The sequence below is a fragment of the Cryptomeria japonica genome, chromosome 1 (assembly GCF_030272615.1).
Source record: "Cryptomeria japonica chromosome 1, Sugi_1.0, whole genome shotgun sequence".
NCBI lineage: Eukaryota > Viridiplantae > Streptophyta > Pinopsida > Cupressales > Cupressaceae > Cryptomeria > Cryptomeria japonica.
The window spans coordinates 356434712-356458619 of NC_081405.1; the positions used below are offsets into that span (position 1 = coordinate 356434712).

General features: G+C 39.7%; 1 protein-coding gene across 4 annotated transcripts in view; it reads right to left on the reverse strand.

Moving 5' to 3' along the window:
- LOC131069132 (tRNA nucleotidyltransferase cca2) overlaps positions 1-23908 on the reverse strand; it is a 168237-nt gene that overhangs the window by 116778 nt on the left and 27551 nt on the right. The window lies entirely within an intron of this gene.

The following is a 23908-nucleotide window of genomic DNA, read 5'->3' on the forward strand; positions in this document are numbered from 1 at the left end:
GCTTTGTGTAGTTGTCCCTAGTGTGGCAAAGCAAAGTTTGGTTTCTCGAGAGCACCCAGTTGATACCTGTTGTGACGTATTCACACATCGCCCCATTGCAAATGGGGACCCCTACTTTTTTCGCTTTGTGAGGTTTTGCTTTCTAGGTTTTAGAGTTTTGTCTGTTAGCCTTTGCTTTTCGAGTGTTGCCAGGGGGATCACTAGGATGGCAGGCTCTGCTTGAGCCAAGGTGAGTCTTTGGGGCCCCAGAATTAGGGTTTCTTTGAAAGTCTTCCTTAGGGCCTGGTTTTGCTCTTGTTGCTAATTGGGTCTTGCTTAGTGAGTGAATATCCTCTTTGAAGGTCTGAGTTAGGTCAAGTTGGTGAGTGATGAAGTCTGGAATGTCATCCTGATCTTCAAATGCCCTGAAATTTGGCCGTCTAGAATGTCTTCCTGATCCTGAAATTTGACTAAGTCTGGAAAATTGAAGAATCTTCCAAAAACTAGATTTTGCGTTATAACTCCTCGAGGTCCGAAACCACTCTCAAACATCCTAACAGTATATATGGAATATAACTTAAAGTATAATACTTAAATGTTATATTCCATAAATGAATCCTGACGGAGAGGCAAAAATGTCAAATTTCGCTCCTAACCCTTCCAAAGGGTCCAGAGCGAAAATTCACCAAGGACTCAGGGTCTCACCTAAGTCAAAGAGTGGTTGAGAGAATGGGCAAGGATATGGAAGGATATGCATCAAGGCGTGAGTCTAGGCCAAAGTCAAGTCAATTCCAAAGTAAATCAAGCCTAGAATAGGAATTTCGCTCCTGACCCTTCTAAATGGTCCAGAGCAAATTCCTTTGTAAGACACTCTACATTACCCAAAGTCATGAACTAGCTCATTCCCAGGCATTTGTGAAGGCAAAACACTTATTTGGAGTGAAGAAATGTGAAAATGAAGTCAGGATTTGAGCCCAAGGAGGAATTTCGCTCCTGAACCTGCCAAAGGGTCCAGAGCGAAATTCATATAAAACCCTATTTTTCACAAAATCTTGAAGCTATGTGTCAACTTAAAGAGCAAATTTGCATGATCATGATGGAAGGAAGCCTAACAAAGTGTGTCCAAGGCATGAAAAGGAGAAAGGAAGTCAGAAATTAGCTCAAAATGAGAATTTCGCTCCTGACCCTTCCAAAGGGTCCAGAGCGAAATCCTCATTTGACCCTCAATTTTGGCCTAAGGCATTAAAAATGAAGATTTTTGAGCCAAGAGGATAGCAAGTGGACTTGAATATGGCGAGAGGAGGGTGAGTTTGATCAATTTTGAAGATGGATTGGATAAAAGAAGTGAGAAATCAACCCAATCTATGAATTTCGCTCCTGACCCTTCCAAAGGGTCCAGAGCGAAATTCCAAGAAGAGACCTTTTTTCTCCTAGTTTGCACTAAAAGTCTTGTTCCTTAGACATGTTGTGAAGGTTTTGATATGTTCTTGCCTTGAGAAGTGATTGAAAGTGTTGAAAAGTGAGGATCTTGTCCAAGATTTAGAATTTCGCTCCTGACCCTTCCAAAGGGTCCAGAGCGAAATTCTTCATAAACCCCATTTGCTTCCAGGTTTAGGCCACAAACCTTGTTCCTTGGGTGAAGAATGGTATATTTTTACCTTGTAAAGAAGATTGGAGTTGAAAAGATGGAGAGTCAAGCCTAGAGTTGAAATTTCGCTCCTGACCCTTCCAAAGGGTCCAGAGCGAAATTTCACAAAACCACTCTTTTCCCTCAATTTTGTGCTAAGTCAAGTGGGGACTAAGGTGAATTGAGATTGGGGATGTCCTTAGGAGTGACTTTGAGTTGCTAGCAATCAATGAATTTGAAGAAATTGAGTAAAAACATGATTTTCGCTCCTGACCCTTCCAAAGGGTCTAGGGCGAAATTCTTAAAATCACCTATTCTCCCTTCAAGGCAAGTCAAGTATTTGGTTTTTATGGCTTGGATGGATGTGAAGTAGCGTTTCCTTGACCTTTGAGGTGAATTGAAGGGGGAAAATGATGAAATAAGACTCAAGAAGGAGAATTTCGCTCCTGACCCTTCCAAAGGGTCCAAAGCGAAATTCCTTAAACACCCTTTTCCTTTCATTTTTATGCCAAGCTAAGCCTAGACCAAGGTAGGGGAAGTTGGGGGATGCCCTTAGGATTGCCCTTGAATGGATTGTTGCCTCCAAAAATTAAGATTCTAAGCTTGGACAAGGATTTCGCTCCTGACCCTTCTAAAGGGTCCAGAGCGGAATCCTAGATAGGTCATGTCCCTAGCCATAATTTTGAGCGAATTTTCCCTCTTAGCCATTTTTTAGGCAAAGTAAATGTTGTCAAGCTTCAGATCCAGAGGTGAGAGGCAAAGTGAGAGGAATGGAGTTCAGTGAGGGAAAACAAGCAAGAAATGAATTTCGCTCCTGACCCTTCCAGAGGGTCCAGGGCGAAATTCTTCAAACCACCTATTTTTCCCTTGATTGAAGCCAGAACTTTGATCCCTATGGCATGATTGGAAGAAAAGTGATGTATTCTTGCCTTGCAAGATAGATTGGAGTGAAGGAAATGAAATATCAAGTGAACAACTTGAATTTCGCTCCTGACCCTTCCAAAGGGTCCAGAGCGAAATTCTCAAAATGTCATTTTTCCTTCAAGTTTGTGCTAGGCCAGGATAGTGATCAAGGTGAATTGGACTTAAAGATGGCCATAAGCATGTGTTTGAATAGGTTATGAGTCCCAGAGGTAAGGATTTTGAGCTAAAGAATGAATTTCGCTCCTGACCCTTCCAAAGGGTCCAAAGCGAAATTCTCAATTTCACCTAAATTGCTCATGATGAAGGTCAGGAGATGGATTCCCAAGCCTTGGTGGAGAGAGGACTAGTGTATGCTTGCCTTGGAAGGCATTTTGGAGTAGAGACATGATAGATTTTGTCCTAAAATGCAAATTTCGCTCCTGGCCCTTCCAAAGGGTCCAAAGCGAAATTCTTAAAACCTCTATTTTGCCCCAAATTTACATCAAGCTTGGTGTTGGTTGAGAATGAGGGCATCCTTGGACATGTATCTAAGCAAGTATGGTCACAAACTGAGAAGAATTTGAGCCAGGAATGCAAAATTCGCTCCTGACCCTTCCAAAAGGTCCAACGTGAAATTCTTATAGGGCCTATCCCTGGGAAAGATTTTGAACGAACTTTATTTTAAAGTCTTCTTGTTGATGATTTAAGGTGAAAATGCTTTGTTGAAATGAATATGTCATATGTACTTAATCACCTTTTGGTTTATTTTGCAAATGGAGAAAACCAGTCCAGCATCATCAAGGACGACCTCTTCCAGTCGAGCATCATCAAGGACGACCTCTTCCAGTCCATCATCGTCAAGGACGTTCCACAGGCAAAGGGGAAGACTCAAGGTGCTTTGAGGCATTGGATGACTAGGAGTGTTCAAGGAGTTCAAGTTAGCCTCAAGACCTCATTCTACCACAAGATAACAAAGAAAGGCTTTGCCAGCACTTCAAGGCGAGGTGTACTTCCGGAGAAGGACGACTTGACAGTCAGGAAACCTCATCAGACACATGGGAGTCAAAGAAAGGCACACCTCATCAAGCACATTAAAGACAGAGGAGGATCAACCAAGGTCAATGCAAGGGTACGTTGAAGAAGCAGATAGTTTCAGAAGAGTTAACCAAAGTTAACTTTTCAGCATCATCAAATTGAATATTAAAAGAGGAACGAGCAAGTACTAGACAAGGTGGCATCCCAATCATCATTCCTCCAGTCGGATTGGTCCACCTCAGCATGACCAGATTCAATGTACCTAATTTACTGGAGGCGGCACAAACTTTGATGTACCTACCCCTGCTTCCTATTGGTTCTCACCCTTGGAATGTAATTTTCTAATTGGCTAAGGAAGTTTGTTATAACAAACACTAATTAGGGTTTCTATCTTGTAATCCTAGCCATAGATGGCACACTTGCCGAAAACTCGGCGAGTGACAAAAACTCGCCGAGTTTTTGGACCTGGCGAGTAGTAATGACTTCTACTCGCCGAGTTTTTGCCAAAAACTCGCCAAGTTTTTGGCGAGTTTTTGTCAAAAACTCAGTGAGTTTTAAAGAATCGCCTGGGTTAGCATAACAATAGAAAACGGCCAAAAATACATGCATTTTTTGTTTTTCTATATGGTTTTGGGCTGAGAAGGGGGAAACTCACTTGGAAGGGCCACGCTGAGAGCCCACTATGCCCTCAAGTAATCGCCGAGTTTTTTGGTCTGTCTGTCAGGATTTATATATGGAATATAACATTTAAGTATTACTTTAAGTTATATTCCATATATACTGTCAGGATGTTTGAGAGTGGTTTCGGACCTCCAGGAGTTATAATGCAAAATCTAGTTTTTGGAGGATTCTTCAATTTTCTAGACTTAGTCAAATTTCAGGATCCTTCGGCGATGCCCCTTGACCCCAACTTGGGGGCGCTGCCCCCAAACCCCCGTTGAAAAATATAGGGGGAAACTGCGCTGATGGAAGTAGGGAAAATTTAACCTCCGAGTTTGATTAGGCTCCATATAACAACATAATTAGCATTGAAGAAATCCTGGTATTATATATTTTAGAGTTGAAAGTTTGAAACTATGAGTATGAATGATGAAATTTCAAATATGATGAAAGTTTGAAAGTAGTTTTAGCTAGAGCTGGGAAGAGGAAGTTGTATTTACTTTTGGTTTTACAAAAACTATTTACTATTTTGCTTCCAGCCATTAGCATTTCTCATGAGGATGCAATTTTGTAGACACTTTGCATTTAAATATATCTAGAATCAGCTTGTTTCTTTTGTGTTATCATTTATTGACTCATTGGATGCATCTTCTCATTAAATTTTGCAAAAAAAATGTATTTTTTATTAAAATTAAGCGTGTTTTTACGTTGCCGAGTTTTTCGCCGAGTTTTTCCCGAGTTTTCGCCGAGTTTTTTTCTAAGGGGCTTGGTGAGTTGAGCCGAGTCGCGAGTAGTTCAACTATGATCCTAGCCATTGATTGTAAATCAATCAGAGCCATTGAATTGTAAAGAGCTCCCTATAAAAAGCTCTGGCTCTTCATTTTTAAAGGTTAATAATTAATAGTTGGTTAATAGTTAATAGTCAGGGATTAGTTAATAGTTAGAAATAGTGAATAGTCAGCTGATAGAATAGCAATTAGAGTAGATTAGGAGGACAAGGCAAGAAATTGTTGCCATTGATTGTAAATAAACTCCATTTTCATTGAAGTTATGGTGAAGTGTGTTGTTTCTTTGCAATATGCATGGTCTCTTGTTGAATCTTCATTTTAGATGATAGATAATTAAATTGAATGAAAGAAGTTATTGAATGCACTCGCATGGAATCCACCTAGTCCAAACCACTAGCCTTTTGCTAACTGTAAGAGCGCCTTGCGTGGTCAACTGGCATAGAACGAGCTCAATCCCGAGTCATAACACCTCTGTTGTTCACGTATTATCTTGAATGGTGATCAGTATTTGATGGTGTACGCTTTGGACATATTTGAACCATCCCTTAGAAGATCGCACTGAGTTGGTGTTGAATTGTTCAACCTAATGGTGAGACCCAGCCCAGTAGGACTCCACCTAGTCATTCATCCATCTTCTCGCATTCTAGGTCTTAGAGTAGACTTCCTGAACCTTGTATCTTTTGCCATTTCTTTATCTTCCAGTTAGTAAATAGGACTTGTGATTCCAGCAAATCAAACCTTCAGGTCATCGAATGTAAGTCCCCTTGTGATTCCAGCAAAATCACATCATACCGCAAAGAGCTTATCCACACGTAGAGAATCTACATATCAGAACCTTGGAGTTACTCCGACTGATCCTTCGGCGAGATTTTGAGCAGTCGGGAAACTTTGTTCAAGAGAAGATAAGGTACCTTTAGGTATTTTATTTTGTGTTTGGTCATGTACAAAAGACACATCAACAATACCGTCTCCGGAGTTCGTAGGATTAGATTAGCCTTCTCAAACCCTATCTCTTTTCTCCTTTTTGAAAGTCTAAATCCTCGAAAATTCCAAAAAAAAAAGAGCCTAAAATTGCTAAATCCGTTTAAGTCCAGCAGTTCAAAGACATTTGTTAATGTAAGTCCCCCTTGAAATTTTCAGCATACACTACTGTTGCGACCATTTCACACATCGCCCCATTAAAATGGGGACCCCCTCGTTTTGCTTTTGTTTTGCGTGTTCTTCTCTCTGCTTTAGGGTTTTGAATTAAATGAGTGAGTCGTCTGGATTAGGGTTAAGCCTTAGGGTTTCCTTTGATATTTTCAAGCCGAAGTCCAGTCCAATTTTGAGAGATTGTTATGCATCCTCCTGAAGATTGCAAATTTTGAAATAGGATGAGCCTGTCAGGAAGTCGGGCATGTTTCAGGATAGGTCCAGTTAAGATTTTGAGGGCACATTCAAGTTATGATTAAGTGCTAGCATAGTGTTAATGATGGGATTGTGCAATTTTGTCCGGGTGAATTTTGACCAAATTTTTGAAGGTTTACTAACTTGCCCTGGCCTTGGAGATAACCTAATTTTGCCTTGTCAAGTGATTGAAGACCAAAAATGTGGATATTTTGGCCTGCAGAGGTGAAATCGCCCCTGTCCCTCACCCAGGGACCAGGGCGAAAATGATATTTGGTGCATATTGGTTATTGACTTGTTTAATTTGTTTTATGCAGGGTCTCCAGGAGGACAAATTGGACGTAAATTGAATATTTTGAAGATTTTGAAGACTCAAAAACGATGAATTTTGAAGATTCAAGACAAGTTCGCTCCTGTCCCTCACCCAGGGACCAGAGCAATTTTCCTCAAACACACCTTCTTGGACATTTTTTGGATTTGGACTTTTGTTCATAACTTGCGAAATGATGGTATCTTCCCCAGCAAAGGAAATTTGAGATGATAATTATGAAGATTTGACCCTAAGGAACAAAATCGCTCCTGTCCCTCACTGAAGGACTGGAGCTTGTTTTTCAAAGTTGCACTGTCCTTGCAGGATCAAGACAATTTTTTGATTGGAAGAGATCAAGGAGGGCATGTTTTGTCCATTGAATATAATTTGAGTAATTGGCAAACAAGGAAATATGCTAAAATGACAAAATCGCTCCTGTCCTTCACTGAAGGACCGGAGCTTGAATGCCAAGTTTGCCTTATCCTTGCAAGATTTAAATGATTTCGCGATTTGAGAAGGACAAGGAAAGTGCGTTTTGCTCATTGAATATAACTTGAATAGACCACAATGGAGGAAATCGATCCAAATTGGCTAAGGCGCTCCTGTCCCTCTCTCAGGGACCAAGGCGAATTTCAAAGGTAGCTCCTGTCCTTCACCCAGGGACCAGAGCGATTTTCTCAAAAGACAAGTTTTTGACGAAAGTGAAGCAAGTTTTATGTTTGGGATGAGTAAAGGAAGGCCTAATCGCTCCATTGAAGATAATTTCGAAAGATTGCAAAACACAAGTAGAGCCTATTTTGGCCAAGGCGCTCCTGTCCCTCACCCAGGGACCAGGGCGAAAAATGTATTATCAAGACTTCCCTTCCAAGTTTGGTCGAATCCAAGCCAAGGCACATGATGGAGATGATATTGGGAATGCTTCAAAGAGGAACAAAGTTGCAAAGACCACGAGAACTTGATGGAATTGGCTAAGGCGCTCCTGTCCCTCACCCAAGGACCAGAGCGAAATCTTCAAATTTGCCTTATTGCCTAACATTTTGGAGTGCTACTTTCGTTTGCAGGACTCGAGATGGATTAAGGAACAACATTTTTACGCCTTGAAGACAATTTGATATCAATATGATTAAGGATTTGCGCCATGGACTAAAGGGTGCTCTTGTCCTTCACTCAAGGACCAAGGCGATTTTCATAAAATTAATCATTCCTTTTCAAAAACCACGCCAAGGCAAGGTTGTGCAAAGCGAGAAATGCCTTTCGAAGGACGATGAACAAGGAATTCAACAATTTCAAGCTCAAATGCAAAGTTCGCTCCTGTCTTTCACTGGAGGACCAGGGCGAAAATCCTTGGGAGAGCTCAGTTAGTCTTGAAAAAGCGAATTGGACATGCATGAAGCAAACAATAAAGATCATTGCCTGCCTCACAACTCGATTTGGCGACTTAGAAGATAAAGACCAAGGGCAAAAAGTAAAGATCGCTCCTGTCCCTCACCAAGGGACCAGGGCAAAAATCTCTAGAATATCAAGTTTGCCTTACAAAGGACAAGTTAAGCATGTATGGAATGGATGGAGGAAGATCATCGATTGCCTTGCAACATGAATTGGCGGTTGGAAAAGACAAGAACCAAGGCTAAGTGTGGGATCGCTCCTGTCCCTCTCCAAGGGACCAGGGCGAAAATGTTCCAAGGTTCGCCCCTTCCAAAGATCACATGAATCAAACTCAAGATTCCAAGCGAAAATGCTATTTCAAACGTCCAGGATAAGACTTTGAATGTGAAAAGTGAAGAACGCAAGGCTAAAATGCATGAGGCGCTCCTGTCCGTCACCCAGGGACCAAAGCGATATTATTGATGTCCCAAATATCTCCCATGCTTAGGCGCCAACACTTTTTGAATTGCATTAAATGCCAAATTCGATAAAACTTTGAAATATTTTTAATTAAAATTGGCATTTAATGAGTTCGCATAAGGCATTTAATAATTGAATTAAGCCTTTTAAAAAATCGAAATTTAATTGCAAAGGCATTTAATTAATTAATTATTAAATTAAGTGAAGGGAGTGCGCTTGGGGTTTTATTTTAAATATTTTATAAAGGTCGGCCTCCTTTCTATTTAATTTTTGTTTATTTTCGCCTATTTTCCAAGTCGGCCTATGGGCAATTGCAAAACATAAGCGCCTATATATGGGAGGTACTTTGAGGCATTTTACTCCATCATTCAATCATTGTTTACATGCGATTTGGAGAAGCGATAGAAGGGGCGAAATCTCATCCAAGGAGAAGTGCGAATTTTGATCCAAGGAGGAGTGCGAATTTTGTTGAGCGAATTGTTTCCCTCAAGCCGTTGAAGACCCAAGGTGGTGAAGTTGATGAAGGAGGCGCCTTTGCTAGAAGACTTCGATCTTCATTTTGCCTAGCAAATTCCTTAATTTTTTGCATCGCTTTTTAGAGCTAGTTCTCAAAGAGAGGTATCGCAAGATCTTCCTAGCCTAATTTTGAAATTTTGAAATTTTGAATTTCCAATTGCTTAATCGTATTTAGGAAATGATAATTCAAAGATTTATCATGAAGTTTCCTAAATTTAAAGCTTAAACTTAATCTATATTTTTACGTTCCAAGGTATATTGCTCATTATGAAATGTTGTGTAGGTGTCAAGATGGCGACCCCAAAGCCAGGAGCATCCACCAGCCGTCTAGCCCTCATGAAGGAAGATCAAAGGAATGAAGAAATGGAGACCAAGATCGTGTCAAAATGGAGCAACATTGGAGATACCAACTTGGGAAACTTCAGTGTGAAGAAGTTTCGAGAGGTCCCTTACATTGGAAAACCATCACCTATCGCAAGGAGAATAATTGAAAGTGGCATTATCAAGGCGGTCGGCTTCCTGTTGTGACGTTTTCACACATCGCCCCATTGCAAATGGGGACCCATGTTTTTTGCTTTTTAGGGTTTGTTCTTTAGGTTTTTTAGGGTTTTGTTAGCTAGCCTTTGCATTTTGAACGTCGCCCAGGGGATCACATGGATAAGCAAGTCCGGCTTGAGTGAGGTCCTGATCCTGAAATTTGGCTAAGTCTGGAATGTCCTCATCCTGAAATTTGACTAAGTCTGGAAACTAAAAAAAAAAACCTCCAAAAACTAGATTTTGCAATATAACTCCTGGAGGTCTGAAACCACTCTCAAACATCCTGAAAGTATATATGGAAATGTCACTTATACTTAAATGTTATATTCCATAAAAATTATCCTGATAGAGAGTGCGAAAAGTCAAATTTCGCTCATGTCCTTCACTGAGGATCCAGAGCGAATTTCGCTCCTGTCCCTCTCCAAGGGACCAGAGCGAAAATACTTATTTGAGCTATTCCTGACCGTGTTTGGACGAATTGAGACATCAAAGGCATGGTGAAGGACGAAATGAGCATGATAGAGCATCCAGACTTGATCAAAAACAATGAAATGATGAAGTTTTTGCCTAGAGGGTCAAATTCGCTCCTGTCCCTCACTGAAGGACCAGAGCGAAATTCTTCATAAGGTACGATCTGGGCAAAGATCAAGCAAGTTTTATGTTTTAAGGCAAGAAAGGAGATGAATTGAACCCATTGAAGACAAATTGAAGATTATCAAACGTCAACAAGGGACCCAAATGCCCAAGTTCGCTCCTGTCCCTCTCCAAGGGACCAGAGCGATTTTTGTCTAAGACAAATTTCTTGCTAAGTTACAATCAAACCCAAGGCATGGATGAGTGGAAAGGTACATTACGAATCCGTTAAAGATAATTTTTGAAGGTGATAAAGTGAGATGAAGCCCACAAGAGCAAGATCGCTCCTGTCCCTCTCCAAGGGACCAGGGCGATATAATGGTTATATTGCCGTTCCTCCAAGTTCAGGACACTCCAAGACAAAGAACAAGGTGGCAAGGACGTTTCGAAGTGTTCCAATCAAGCACAAAGCATCAAAGGTCGCCAACATTGAAAGATTTGCCCTAAAATATCCCAGTTCGCTCCTGTCCCTCAGGAAGGGACCAGAGCGAAATTTGCATAAAGGCATAGATTTCGAAAGATTAACAAGCATCAAGTGATTAAGGAAGATCAAGGGATCACGTTTTACCCAATGAGGACAATTGCAAGTTGGAGAACGCAAGCATGAACCCAAAGACTTGAAGTTCGCTCCTGTCCCTCAGGAAGGGACCAGAGCGATGTTTATTATATTGGCCAAATCCCTCAAAAATCACGTAAGGTCAAGGTTTTGCAAGATCGTATGAGGTCCAAGGCATGATTAGAAGGTGATATACGAAGACTTCAAACGTTAAAAGATCCTCAAATTGAACACAGAGCAAGATTGCTCCTGTCCCTCTCCAAGGGACCAGAGCGATTTGCTTAGGATCCTTCATTTTCCTTCAAATTCATGCCAAGTCAGGGTTTTTCGGGATCACACAAGGTATAAGGTGTCATTTGAAGATGATTTACAAAGGTTCCAAACGTCAAAGTACTATCAATTAGGCAAAGAGCCTATATCGCTCCTGTCCTTTGGACAAGGACCAAAGCGATTTCATTAAAACATTCATGTTCCGTCAAAACCAAGACAAGGCAAGTTCACGCTAGATCCGGAACGTCCTTTGGAAGGCAATGAACGAGGAACCAAGGTTGAGAGGTGATGCATTTGGACTAGAGCTTCAAGATCGCTCCTGTCCCTCTCCAAGGGACAAGGGCGATGATCCTTCCAACGTCTAAACACTTTGTAAAAATCAAGTGGAACAAGCATGGAATGAACAAACAATGTTATTATTCGCCCTACAATGAAGATTAGAGATTAAAGATGCCAGGTCAAGGAGAAATTATGAGGATCGCTCCTGTCCCTCTCCAAGGGACCAGGGCGATATTTGCCAAAACAATTGTTATCCTTTAAAGATCACGTTAAAACAAAGTTGCAAAGGGATTGAAGTGTTGTTTGAAAGGTAATAAAAGAGGAGTTGATATCAAGAACGGAGAATTTCAAGTGAAAAGATCTAGATCGCTCCTGTCCCTCTCCAAGGGACCAGGGCGATATCATATCTAAAGGACATTCATTTGCAAGAACAAGTCAATCAAGCTTGAAGGACCTAGCGAAAATGGCAATACCAACGTAAGGATGAAAACTTTGAACGTCAAAAAACGCAAGGATCAAGACTAAGTTGATGGATCGCTCCTGTCCCTCAGTCAGGGACCAAGGCGATGAGGTGTGTACTCTTCCCAATTCTCCAATTTTGGCATTCAAACAAGTTTTTGAATTTATTTTAAATGCTAAATCCGATAGGTCTTGAAAATTTAATTAAGTGGCATTTAAAAATAACGCATAACATTTATTAATTAATTTTGCCTTTTAAAGGCATAAAGTTAATTAATTATAAAAATAAGTTGAGCGCTTGAGTTTATTTTATGAAGGTCCGCCCTTGTTATTTATTTAAAAATCATTTTAATTGCCTCATTTTGGCAAAGTCGGCCTAAAGGTGAATAAGGGGTTAAGCGCCTATAAAGGAGGAGTAGTTCATGTCATTTTCACATCATCGTTTATCATCTTTTCATATGTGATTTGGAGAAGGCAAAAGAGGTGCGAGTTTCTATCCAAGGAAGGCGCAAACATCATCAAAGGAAGTGCGAGCTTGAAGTTAGAGTTAGGGCGAACTTGCTATCATCACGTCAAAGACCCCTCCTCCAAGATGGCGAATTGTTAAAGAGGATTGTTTATTTGGAGAGAGATCATGTTGAAGCCATCAAATTTTGATTTGTGCCTAGGCGAATTCCTTTGTTTTGCATTTTAGAGTTAAGCTCTCAAGTAAGGTATGGCAAGATCCTTTGTTTTAATTTCGAATTTTGATCGTCATAGCCTTAAATTTTGAATTTTTGAAATTTTGAATTCCAGCAGCTCAATCTTTTTTAGGAAATGATTAATAAAGGACTTATCATTAAGTTTCCTAAAATTTGCTCTCTAATTTATGTTATGTATTGCAAAATCATGTTGCTAATTTTGAAATGTTGTGTAGGCATCAAATGGAGATCTCATCAAAGAAAAATCAAGCCGGATCAAGGACGGTCTTCGCCGGGACGATCAAGCCAGGACAGGGGCGACCTCTTTCAATCCAGCGTTCCAAGGCGAGGTACATCATCATCTTGCAAATCAAGGACAAAAGGAGTTAGAACAAGAGTTAATTAAAGCAAGCCTCTCAACGACATCAAATTGAATATCTAGCAAGCTACAAGTGTCAGATAAGGTGGCATCCTAGTCATCACTCCTCCAGTCAGTGTGGTCCACCTCAGCATGTCCAGATTCAATGTACTTAACTCATGGAAGGTGGCACAAACTCCGATGTACCTACCCCGGCTATCCATTGGTCGATTTTTCTAGAAGGGACATGTGTCCAAGCAATACAATTTTATCATTGGTCAAGCATTAAATGTTATGTAATGGTTGTAACAAACCCTAATTAGGGTTTTCATTGTTGAATCTTGGCCATTGATCTTGAATTGATCTAAGCCATCAAATTGTATTGTGGGCACTATATAAGCCCAGGCATTTCATTTGTAAAGGCTAATTAGCAATAATTAGAGAGAGTTGTAAGTAATAGAAAGCAGTTAGTAGATAGAGAGTAGTTAGAAATTGATAGAATAGTAATTAGAGTAGAATAGGAGAACAAGGCAAAAAATTGTTGCCATTGATTGTAAACAAACTCCATTTTCATTGAAGTAATGGTGAAGTGTGTCGTTTCTTGCAATTTGCATGGTTTCTTGTTGAGTCTTCAATCCTAGATGGTAGATGATTAGATGAATGGAGGAAATGTGATTGATTGATGGTGGAATTCGTATATCCATACTACTAGCAGTTTGTTGATTGCAAACTTGCCTTGTGTAGTCAACTAGAATCATTCAGCTTAAGCTCAATTTCAATTTGTCACTTCTTCATTGATATGCATCAACTTGGATGGTATCTATGCCTGCGGTGATGATTTGAACATCATAAAGCTTCCCTTAGAAGATCGCACTAGTCTTGTGTAGATGTTCCATTGATGTCAAAACAAGATCTAGTTAGAGTTTCATCAAAAATCAAGTCATTGCTCCTACATTCTTAGTATTAGGATTAGATCCTCTCTTCACCCTTATCCTTTTTTCATTTTTTTTCAAATCTAAGTTAGTAAGAGCCTGTGTCCAGTAAAGCAGATCAGAAGTTCAATCATCACATGTAAGTCCCCTTGTGATCCCAGCAAATCACACCATACCACTGGAGCTTGTCCACACATAGAGACCCTACCAAAAGAACATTGGAGTCATCCTAACTGATCCTTCATGCGAATCTTCAGCAATTAGAGACTTTATTCAAGAGAGGATAAGATGCCTTTGGGTATTTTATTCTGTGTATGATCGTGTACAAAACACACGTCAACACTTCCCTCCAACAGTCCAGTGCCATGAGCTGATGATCGAGTGTGCTCGCCATTATGACCCACAGTCAAGATCGATCGTGTCCAAGGAAGGAATTACTTTGGCTTATCTTTCAGATGAGGCTATCAGTGAAGCTCTCCATCTGCCAGAACATAAAGACATGATTTACAAAAGCTTGGAAGGAGCTAGATCCATGTACGAAGATGATCCAGACACTTGCTTGAGCATCATCAACAAGAATTGGTTACTCAAAAGTCGTCCTCGCCTAAGCAAGATTCCCAACACACCACATAGGATCGACTTCCAGGAGGAGTACAGAGATTTGGTAACCTTACTCAATCGAGTTACAGGGGCTCCTCGAGCCTTCTATTTTGAGAAGTGGATGTTCTTCTTCATCCAAGTGATAGTTCAAGGAAAAGGAACAATTCATTGGGCTAGAATTATTAGCCATTGCTTGGACGTACAGTTGAGAAGACTGAAGGCTACCAAGTCATTTCACATGAGCTCGTACATCATGTATGCCTTGATCAGGAGTTTTGAATATGCAGCACTACCTCACAGAGGGGCAATTGGAAGAGGACCTGGAGAAGTCAGAGTTTGTGACTCTTATGTCCATTTGCATCATCCACCTGGGAGTAATTACAAGTTAGTCAATGATACCTTCACAATGAACATCACCAGGACACTGCAAGGAGGGATTCACAATCGGCTATCTCAGGAGGCACAAGAACTTGTAAAAAGGTATGGTGCTTGGTTTATCCAATTCCAGAAGTTTACATATATTAGAGTTCATGGGTGTCCTTCACCTCCATACATGTTGCCAAGATATCCGACAGACCGGATAGTACTACTTGAGGTAACTAGGCAATTGGCAGCTTATGCGAAGGCATTCAGACACAGGCATGGAAATGGGATTCCTGTACCTATCATACTAGGAAATACAGTTGAGGTATGTCCTAATGTTCCAGCTTTAGATGATGCAGAAAGGGAGTTGGCCTTATATTCATTTTCATTCTTTTCATTGAGGGAGAATTTTGATCCTTATGGGTATATAGAAGAGACAGTTGGTAGAAAATATAAGCATGAATGTCAGGTAGAGGACTTTTGGATGAATCTCTCAGATGATTTGGAAGTGAAAAGAAAGATGCATTCCAGATTGCCTTTGGATTTCATCAGGAAATGCAAAGTTTACAGAGTGGCCGATCAAGCTCAGGACAGTGGCAGGCACCTCCAGTCATCCTATGATAGAGAGGACAAGGCAGTAAAGATAGATTGGAATGAACCTGAGGTTGTGGACTTGAAGACTTTGATGGCTCCAGTTTTGTCCTGTACTCGCAGATGGGTTGATTTGCAACACCAAAAGTTGAGAGAGCAAAACATATCTATGACTTTTACTTTGGAGGAAAGGTCGGCAGAAGGAGCAAGCGCAAGTGAGGGCCATCCTCATCCTAGATGCACAAGCGAAGGCAATCTTCACCCCAAAAGCGTAAGTGAAGGCAATCCTCATCATAGAGGTGCGAAGAGGAAGGAAAGACCTGAGAAAAGAGAATCTTCCAAAAAGAAGCAAGAGGCCAATCGAGATCGCTCATCTGGCACATCTTCTCAACAGGAGAAGAGGACACTTGAAGTGGAGGAATCTATGGAATCAATGGTTCAGAATGATAAACATGAAGGAGGACAGGCATCTCAACGTTCATCAAGTCAATCTCCCCAGGTCAATGAGCTACATGAAGACCAGAATGATGATGAAGCAACATCTCCTCTCCGGAAAGAAGAGCCACTACCTAAAGAAATACAAGTTAGAGAGACAAGGTCCGCCATTCCAGATTGGTTGAAGGAGAGATTAACAAGGGTGATTGTGATCGAAGACGAAGAAGATAATGTGATTGATTTAGATAGCCTTGTTGGAGATTCTCAGGGAGTAACAGAAAAGAGGAAGGCCACCAAAATGTCCAAGATGATCAGAGATGAGACAGGGTCCAGGAAGTTGCAGATAGCTACACCGGCAGTGGACAAATATGAAGGTGAGATCCTTGCAGAAGAATATGATGTAGAAACTGTTGAGCTTGGTCCACTCACCACCGAGCAGGCATTAGATGAGGCAACCGATTCGTTTGAGGCACTTCAAGATAAACTTAAGGAAGAGATGGAAAAGAGTAGAAAACTTGAGAAAGAGGTCGGTGCTTGGAGAGGCTACTTTAGTCACCTCAGTCAGCCTTTGGGACGTCAGGATCCAGCAGTATCTCCTGTGCAAGCACTTCCCCTTGAATCAGTTGGTGAGGTAGAGAAAGTTAAGAGCTTGGTCCAGCTTATGAGCTCTTGGATTGACAAATCCCATACAGTTGCCATTGAGTTTGCAACAAGAATGATGCAGACCATTCATCGGGCTATCCAGGTCCTTGAGATCATCCACAACCTAATGATAACAGTAGCCGCCTTTGCTCATACTAAAGATGTTATCATCCCTGTTCTGCAAGTAATCAGGCAAACACCAAGGAAGATCTTAGCACAAGAAAAGATAATGGATGGAGGAGCTCATAATTTACTCCAGTGGTCTACTTTACTCCAGATGAAGGAAGTTCTTTTTGAGGATACCAGCGCCAAATGCAATCAAGTGGAGGAGGTCATCCATCCAATCCAGGACAAGGTGTTTGGGGTTTTATGTACTATTCTTGGCAGAAGGATCGAAGTTGAGACAGATGTGGATCTTCAAGAGTTGGAAGAAAGGGTCAAAGCCATCTTTTGCAAAGATGAGAATGTGATTACAGATGAGCAATGAGATCAAATGTTTGCTACTATGCTCCTGATTGAGAAAATCAAGGAACTCGAACCTGAATGGGACGCAGCTCTTCTCAAGGCCTTTGATCAGATTATTCACTTGGAAGAACGAATGAGGAATCTTCCCGAGATTCCTATTGCTGAGATCGAGGGAATCGTGTCCAGATTCACTGCATATGCTAAAAAGGAGCATTGGAAAGGGAATAAGGTTCTAGAAGAGAGGTTGTTATAGATGACTTGGCACCTTAATTATCATTGGTCTATGTTTTCTAGATTTTTGTGCCAAATTAAATATTTGGCTATGCATTTAATGTTGTGCAATAAAAAGGGAACTTTTGTAATAAAACCCTAATTAGGGTTTAGGTGTCAAAATCTCAGCCGTTGATCTTCTTTTGATCTGGGTCGTTCATTATAATTGAGGATGCTATATAAACCCTCACTCATTTTCATTCTGTCAATAGAATAGAATTAGAAATAGAGCAATTAGAAATAGTTAGAAGATTAGAGCTTTTGGAGAGAAGAAAGTTATTTTGTAGCAAGATTGAGTTTTGAAGAAGGAATTTCAAGCAATTGTTGTCTATTTTGGCTTTGAGATCAATAAAATATTGAAGTTATGGTGTTTTATTGCAATTCTTGTGGCTATCTTCATGGTTGTTTACTTTCTTGAATCATTCTCAGTCGAAGTAGTATTTAAGTTTGAAGGACTAAGTGTTGGGCTTGATTTTGGTGAGATTCACGTTCCAAACCACTAGCTTCTTACTGATTGTGGGAACGCCTTGTGTGGTCAACTGGAGAGACTTGAATTACTTAAACCTTCAATCGTCATTGAGCTTTGGATATGTGCCTTCGTGGTAGTGTCCATGATCCTTGATGAATTGAAAAATCATTTGTTACCTTAGAAGATCGCATCAATTTCAGTTGGGTTGTTATTTCATGGCAATATTGAAATTGGTAGAATCTTGCCAAGTCTAGCCTACATTGGGTCATTCTTAGGATTAGATTAGAATTTATCCCTTGCAAACTCTACCCTTTGATCTTTTTTGAGAATTTGTTAGTTTAGAGAAATCTTGTTCCTGCAAATCGGAGGACGTAAGGCCCCTTGATGAAACAGCATTCACAACGACCACTGGTGCTTATCCACACGTAGAGACCCTACATAAAAGAACATTGGAGTCACCCTGATTGATCCTTTTTTGCGACATCTTCAGCAATCAGAGGCTTTATTCAAGAGAGGATAAGGTACCCTTGGGTATTTTATTCTGCGTATGATTGTGTACAAAATACACGTCAACAACTACCCAAGAAGCTATTTCACTAAAGTCGCTTGTTCGCACATATAGACCTTGGAATCAGTAGTGATTTTTCAGGAGAGGATAGAATACCTTCAGGTATCCTATTCTAATGTTTGGTACATGATAAAACAAACACCAACACGCCGGCTCCCTCTCGATTCTCACCAGCAACATTGGATCACTGGACTCATTCCCTTCAGGTGGTGGTTTTCCCGTCAGTTCCTCCTCGTGTGGCTTACATTGTTTCTGGATGACTGTGTTGGCAATTGCCATTCTCAGTTGCGGCATAGTTTGAAGAAGGTCAACCACCTTAATGGGTACTGTTGTTTGTAGCACTTGTCGAACTATGTTCTTCTCTAACTCCCACAAGGATGTACGTGCAGTTCCATTGGAGGTTATTCGTTCCTTCGCCAGCACTTGTTCTACTTCGGCTCTAGCTTCTCGGAGTCGTTCCTTCTCCGTACAAGCATCTGAGTACATCGCCTTCTTTGTCTGTGCTCTCGTGATTGCCAAAATTGAGTCCTCTTGTTCCTCCACATCTAGCATATTAATACCCTTTTGCTTCGGGCAGTTGGTGTCTTCATGGTCACTTGGTCCACACCATTTGCACGATAATTGTACGTTGTCTTTTTTGTTCTAGTAGTCTCTCACAAAGTGTCCCCATTCGCTACATTGTCGTCATTGTATGATAGGACGTCCTCTAGAGTCATATTGCATTTGGTTTCGTCCTCGTTGATTTCCATTGCCACCAGGTGATACATTATGTGATTTCAATGGGCTAGACTCTCCCTGTGTGAAGAGCACTTGTGTACTTCTCATCTTCAAATTGTACGGGCACTCCTTGATTGAATGCCCCAACACTTGGCAAATCTCACAAAACATATTTCTAGGACAATTACCTTTCGTGTGCCCCTCACTTTTGCACTCAGTACACCATAGTTCATTACCTTCTTTGCTGGTTCCTTTCTCGGCCTTCAGTTCTTTCATCATTCTCAACATATCCCGTCGAAGGGCTCGTACGGTTTTGGATTCTTCATCACTGCTCCCTTCGGTGCTCTCATCATCGTCACTCTTCCTCTTCTCTCGAGAAGAGGTTTTATTTTCACTCTCGATGTCCATCGCCCGATTGTAAGCATAGGCGTACAAGGACGAAGGCGCTACTTTCATCTTCTTGCATAGTGAGCCAATCAATCCCTCTGTGAACCACCTCTTCTTCAACCCGTCAGCTGGTTGGTTCTCCATCTTGTTCAACAGTTCTTTGAGCCTACGGTTGTAAGTGCATACACTCTCATTTTTCCCTTGCTTGGTATTATAGATTTCAGCCATGATCTCATTATCATCCCTCAGGAGTTTTAATTCCTCCTCGAAGGCTTTCTTCAGATTATTCCATCTTGTTTTGTGTTGGGCGTTGAGGTCGGTATACCAATCAATTGCCATCCCCTGAAGGGTGGCCGGAAACGCCTTCAACCAGTAATCCCAATCATCTTGGCCATTTGCCTCTCAAATGGTTATACATGTTTTGCAATGTCGTACAGGGTCCTCTAATCCATCCCCCGTGAACTTCGGCAGTTTCTGCTTCTCCTGGATGTTCACCATTGTTTTCACTCGGAAGGTATCGTGTGTATTCGCCTTGTGTGTCAGACCTGGGTGGCTTGTTTTGACCGCTACGTTCTGGTGCTTTCCCGGCACTCTCGGCCACGCAGGCGCCCTCTACACGTCCACCTTCAACGTCCCCAACACTCTGAGTACTTCCAAGTGTGCCAGAACAAGGTGGATTGTTTCGACCGCTATGTTTTGGTGCTTTCCTTGCACTCTCGGCCACGCACGCGTCCTCTACACATCCACCTACAGGGTCCAAACACTTCGGGTACTTCCAGGCTCCGACTCGTCTCTGTGCTTCCTTTGGCCGAGGGTCTACGGATCACCTAATCGCTTGGTCTTGACCACCCTGTGGCCTCTTCTCACCTTTAATGGGGGCTATGAACATGAATCACTCAAGGCTGACCTGATTTCTTTTAAGGCAACGACGCCAAAATGTTTACCACTACAACTAGTAAATTAAATACAGAAAATAATAACGTACATGACAATGCATACCAGGCATAGCAGTAAAATATATCTTTAATCACACATACAATTATTACAGAGAAGAGACCAGAGATGGTCGGCCAAGGATTACAATAGACCCGACAATACCGTACTACTTCCTTGGTGGTACGCGACATATTTAAGGGACCCGACAGTTGCCGAGAGGTACACAACCCTCAACCAACCGACACATAACTACCTGAGACTGACAACCCACTTAATACAATTAATTAATACATTGTCGGATAACAAATATTATCAACATAACAACAAGCAATTTATGCCAACAACATCTGCTCCTGTCATCGAGCAAAAATCAATGAATGATGAACTTGCAATAGGCGCAACATTTATAAAAAACGCAGCAAAGAAATATTACACTTTGCACACGACACTTTTAGGCATTTTCGTGCCACTTGGAGTTCGCAGTAATTCGCGTTTTTTCCCAATTTATCCCCGATTAATCTGATGTTTTTTGGGGATTTATTGGAAAACAATGGTTGACCATCTTTGATCGATTAAATCCGATTTTTTGGGGAAAAAATCAGCAAGCTCCCAATTGCCGATTAATCGCAACTAGCAATTTTACGTAGATGTTTGCTTCTATGGTCTACAACTCTCTAAAGAGGTATGGCTTCAAGCTGCCTTGAGGTATACCCTATGTTTGTTGTTTTTGTCCCTCTAATGAGGTGACATTTGGTATGGTTGTTGGTTTACAACCTTAGTGTTGTGTGTTCCTTATAGTTGTCTTTGCAATGATTGTTAGGGTTATGTAATGCATCATTCTTGGTCTCTATAAAAGGGTTGGGGTCTTTTCAAAAACCCTCTTTTAACCTTGATCAAAAAAAAAGGGGTGCTTCTATGTTTTGCAATTCTTTTTGCCTTGTGATTGATCACCAACATACATGAGTTCAAAGTCACAAAAACTAGATACTCAAAGAAAATTGTCATTGTGGTGATAGTGAAAAACATCTTAATATTACTAAAAAAGAAATCCTACACGAACTAATATTTATTTTTCCAAAATATCTAGGCCCCACAACTGTTCTATACTTTTGCACTAGTGTTGCAAGATATGTCATCCCCTCCCTTGGTATGCAAACTGTCGTACCAAGTACAAGTATTGTACTACACAGATATCTTACCTGCATATCTCCAAAAAAATTGTGCTTTTGCAATTGTACTAGGTTCATAGGGATTTGGTTGCCTAAAATAACTGCCTTGAATCTTTAAAAATCTGCTATAAAATCAAAATTTTGCAAGAAAAAGATAGGGATTTTTAATTATATACAGACTTGCACACAATGAATGCGTATAATTTCATGGGCGTTTTTTCCAGTCGATTTTCCCTACCCGGTTTTTCTACTTAGTTTTCCTTACGTGATTTTCCTCTAGACTTTCCCTACACTTTTTTCTTGGTCATTTTCCCCTACACATGGTTGCAACCCTTAAAATCTTTATTTACAATTTTATTTTTAATTGAATATGTCATAAAGTCGTAAAGCCACAATGTAGGTTTATGTAATGTCCCCTACCTGCTTAATATATTTAATCTATTTCAATATACTAAATTTGATTGAGAGACTAAACATGAAGCCAATCATTGATATTCTTCAATTTATTAGTTATTAACAAGTACTTATGTATTTTCCTTATTAGACAATTAATTTCGTTATTCCTCTTATCGACTATTTCTAAGAGTTCTTTCTGATTTTTATTTAATATTATTATTTTACGATCAAGATTTCTTTATATATATATATATATATTATATTACCAATTATTAATGGATTTCCTAATTACCTTTCATTAATACTACCACTACTAAAAAAACATTAATTATTAATATATATATATATATACAGTGGCTGGTAAGAGCAGACAGATCTGACACATGTCAGATCTGGTCTGCCACTGTTATAAAATTATGTATTATAACACATCTTGCAGTCTATGGTAGTATTATTATTATTAAGCACTTCACCGTATTATTATTCTGATGAAAACTGTATATTATATTGCAGTCTATGGTATTATTATTAAATTCTGTATAAAAACATTATCGGGCTTCATATATTCAACATGCATATTAAGCACACCCCCATGCATACCACCAAGAACAGGGATGGTGTTGCCTGTAAATTAATAACAGTTCTGATCTGATCTTAGTTCGATCTCTTTCTTTCCCTTTACTATCTTCCTTATTCCCCACAACTTCCACCCCCCTTCTCCTAAGTTTTACCAATACGATCTTATATCTTCCAAAAAGTCATCTCCTTTCACCAATGATCATGACTCAAGAACAAGTCACATCTTAACATATTTTTAACTTATCACAAAGTCGCCATATACTTTGTCTTGAATCTTACGTAGTTGCTGTCTTGACAAAACATCTTCTAATACCGTATTCGCTGCTTATGTGAATTGAATATTTGAGAATCGTACTCTTTAATGAATCACACTTTTAATCCTTCCCTATATTAATCGATGCTTTGACTTCTAAAAAGACAAAGTGGTTGTTATTCTTCATCTGGCTTCTTGATAATAATTTCTAACCTTGCTTAATGGAATCGTCTTTCTTCAAATCGCAACTTATCATATTGTTGTCTCTCTTTATAACCCAAAGGTTGTGATAGTAATATCCTTTGTTTACTAAACCGATTCAATAACCATCAATCAAGATTAAACATAACTATCGATGCCATATTCTTAATCGATATTAATAAAAACTCTTCATTCATTGATTAGACCAATTCTTTTGTTGTTGGTCTGAAGGAGTATATTAACCAAGATTCTTTACTCATTAATTAATATAATTAATATTAATAATAATATTAATTGATAAATATAATTAATATTGATTAATTTGATAATAATATTTATTAATAAATATAATTAAATAATTAGTTTTTTTATTGTTAAATTTATTTCATATTCAAATATTAAGTTATTTATTAATTAATAATTTAATAGTAATTTAATTGGTATACTTATATTATAGGATGGCATGACCGGTTCATTCATATCAATGAACTCATAATTAAATAATTAAGATATAAATTATTATTTCACAATATGGGGATATCACAGTTTAATACATATTACATATTTATCTATTTTTTATGTATAAGAAACTTCATATAAAATAATCTATCATAAAAGAAGATAATATATGTGGTTATTTTTCAAAAGAATGTATATATAACACAAAATGGTTAGTGAATAGTTGATGCAGCTCAACAATTGAGAATCCACTAGGATTGTCAATTGTTGCAGCAAACTATTCAATCTTTCATCCTTCTCAAAGCTCATAGACAAATTTAATAATGGAATGGAATAAAGTAATAAAACAACACATTTTGGAAGACAAATTTGCTGCTAAAATCTTTATTTGAAAAGAACAAAAGTTTAAAATCTTCTTTTTCAAGCTACAAGAGAACCCACAACATGCATGCATAGAAAACCCAACATAAACTACTACAACTCTACAAACTTCTGCAAATCTGGTCTTGAATCTTCAAACCAGCAACATTAAAAGCAAAACAACCCTCTTTTCCTTGTATCCAACTCTCATGGATCCCTGATAGCTTTCTTTCATCCTCCTTCCTTCAGTTCCTTGCTTCAACCTTCATTTTTTTCACACCTGACCATCTAGGCA